Below are 2,810 nucleotides of genomic sequence, written 5' to 3'. Positions count from 1 at the left end.
GCGGATGGTCAAATTACAGAGAGGAGCAGGTTTTAGCAGCTTTTGGTCTCTCCAAATTATACTCTGCAGCAGAACATCGTATTTCTAGCACAGAATTGTACGGTTAGGCAATGAGAAAGTATGGTTTATATGTCTAAATACATTCGTTTTCATGACTGGTGTATCTTCTTTGTTGCCACGGATGTTATTATTTGCTGTGGAAGTTTAAGAGTTTAATATTAAAACCAAGCGTACTGTTGTCACGGTTTGAACGAAAAATCCACCTGCGTCCGTGACAGGGGGCCGTGGGCCCCGGAGGGGCCCTAGGCCGAAAGGGAAAAAGTTAATTAGGAAAAGAAAACAGCGGCAACGATCTAAGGAGGCACACTTATTTACTAAATACTATATCGAAATACCGGATAACACAATATAATACAATATAATTGAAAATTGAAAATTGAGCTAACGAATCAAGCGAAATAGGAGAGAGAATGAGTCCTGTAACCGAGAGGCCTACTGTGAATCTAGGCGAACGGCTGAAGGCTCCCACACACTCCCCTGAACGCCAGAACTCGAAAGACGTCAGTCTAGTCTGCATCTGAGTTAATATAGAGTCCAGGTCCCGTGACCTATCGTGTTGTTCTCTGGGAGATGTAGTCTTCTTCTGTAAGTTGCAGATTCAGTAAAATTATTCATGCTTTATATGATGTTATGATGTGGAATACTGATAGCAAAAATTACAAAATTATTAAACCATGACAACTGTGATTGCGGGTGCTTTGAAGTACAGTAGTATTTCAGTACAATAGTCTTGCTGTAGAAGCAAAGTAGTAGCTTGTAGTTTCCATGTTTATGAAATTTTTCTTCCCTAAAGGTGCTTCTGTGTGGAATTCAAGAAATTGATCTGAATGACTGGCAGAGGCAATACCATCTTCCGGCATGATAGCAGAACCTGCAGACAGATATTGTGGTTCTGGCAGGTTTGTAGACTTCTTTTTTCCACACAAGAACGCAGCAACAGCTTAATGAGCAATAGTCAGAATTACTCAACAGATAAGTAGCATGTAAATGTAAATGATAACTGCTAATCCAGCTGTCCCATGGGGGATGGGGAAGTGAACATTTCAATATTAAACTTGACATCAATGTTAATTATTATTTTTCAGTTTGGGAAATAAATAGATAATGAGAAGAGAATGAGATTTCTACAGTTTGTTACTGGAACGTGCAGATTACCAGTAGGAGGATTTGCTGACCTCACGGGTAATGAGCCCTCTTTAATGCATTTTATGCTCATGTTATTTCCTTTTTTCTTAATAAGGACCAAGCTGTGTGTTTAAGGGTATTTTTAAATGAATTTATATGGAATCTGAGTCTTGCATATTGGTAGAGCTGTGATAGAAAAAGGGATGGATGGAATGTGAACACGCCTTGCATCAGTGACTTGATCCATGGTTTGGACATGGTCCTGGCAGGGCAGCCTGCTCTGGGTATCCTTGGTTGATCAGAGTGGCAGGACTAGGTAAACTCCAGAGATTCCTTCCAGTACCAAACCAACGATGTGATTCAGTGGTCGAGTTTCTTTGAAAACCGCTTCATATTTATGCATTTCACTACGTGGATTTCTTCAGAGGGATGTAGTGAGAGACAAATGTCTTTGTGCTCTGCAAGTAGTTATAGTCTTGTTTTCACGCGCTGTGTTCATGTATTACCTACTGGTATACACGGGCAGTTAGACCTAAGAATTCATTGTTTGATTTTTGTACAGGGAGCAACAGACCCCAAAAATTTTGCATTGAGAAAGTTGGAAAGGAAAACTGGTTACCTGGAAGTCACACCTGGTAAGTACGAAGGATCAAACTCTGCTGTGGTTCTGTTCTTATGGATAGAAATCTACTTTGAGATTTTAGGAAGTGGGTGTGATATGGAAGTGTCTGAGACTGTGTGAAAGCAAAGCACTGGGCTATGGCAGTAAGCTCTGCTGAGTAATAGTTGAACTTCTGAAAAGCAGTTTTGTTGTGGAGCTGATTCCATTGTAAACGCCATGGATCTGCACATCACTAAAAACGTAAAGCTACTTTTAGTACTTAAGGTTGTCCTTTTTTTAAAGAGATTGGGATTGATCTTTCATTATCACCACGCTCGATCTTGGCAATGAAAATAAATAGCCACGCTCATGCTCCCTCTTGGCTGGAGAAAATGTAGCTTCTGCTCAGTTTCTCAGTTACGCTGGTGCTTTGTGAAGATGCTCAGATTTTAAGTTTCAGATACAGAAGAGAGATTAGGTGAGACTTGTTACTAAATACATTGCCAGTTATGGAAAGTTATCGCTGCTCAGGTGCTTGTTGTGCTTTAACTCTCACTTTCATAGACAAGTGCATGTCAAGATACAGGTGTTTTAGAGGGTACAAATGCAGTTTTCCTTCTGAACAGGACAGTTCATATGCCTGTGTTCCTAATGGATATTTGGTGGTTTAAACTGTTGTTCAATACTTAAGGTTTCTCTTTGTTTTCAGTTTCAATCGCTTGGACCTCCCAGCCTATAAGAATTATGAGCAGCTGAAGGAAAAGCTGTTATTTGCAACTGATAACCCCACAGCATCTGCAACCCCAGGTAATATTGGACTTCCAGCTGAGATGAATGACTTTACTGCTCCCAGCACTGCTTGAGCAACCTGATCTGTGTGAATTCATACTGCATAACAAATACATACTCGTATGTAGCTGCCAACTAATCCCAATTCTCAAACATGAAAGTAACTTCTGTTTCGTTGTTTGCCTTATGAAAATGACATGAAAAACTGAATGAGCTGCTGAGCTGCTGATGGACG

General features: G+C 40.3%; 1 long non-coding RNA gene across 1 annotated transcript; it reads left to right on the top strand.

Moving 5' to 3' along the window:
- Positions 1 to 856: 856 nt before the first annotated feature.
- On the top strand, positions 857 to 2,567 carry LOC146752887 (uncharacterized). The gene is made up of 4 exons (XR_014940273.1): positions 857 to 959; positions 1,146 to 1,242; positions 1,748 to 1,820; positions 2,496 to 2,567. It is a non-coding gene; the product is annotated as an uncharacterized LOC146752887 (long non-coding RNA).
- The last annotated feature ends 243 nt before the right edge of the window (positions 2,568 to 2,810 follow it).

The sequence above is a fragment of the Coturnix japonica genome, unplaced genomic scaffold (genome assembly GCF_054131305.1).
Source record: "Coturnix japonica strain WE unplaced genomic scaffold, WE-NBRP24 Scf040, whole genome shotgun sequence".
Taxonomy (NCBI): domain Eukaryota; kingdom Metazoa; phylum Chordata; class Aves; order Galliformes; family Phasianidae; genus Coturnix; species Coturnix japonica.
Note: the sequence above shows the minus strand (reverse complement) of the source record. Positions and strands in the feature narration are given on the sequence as shown.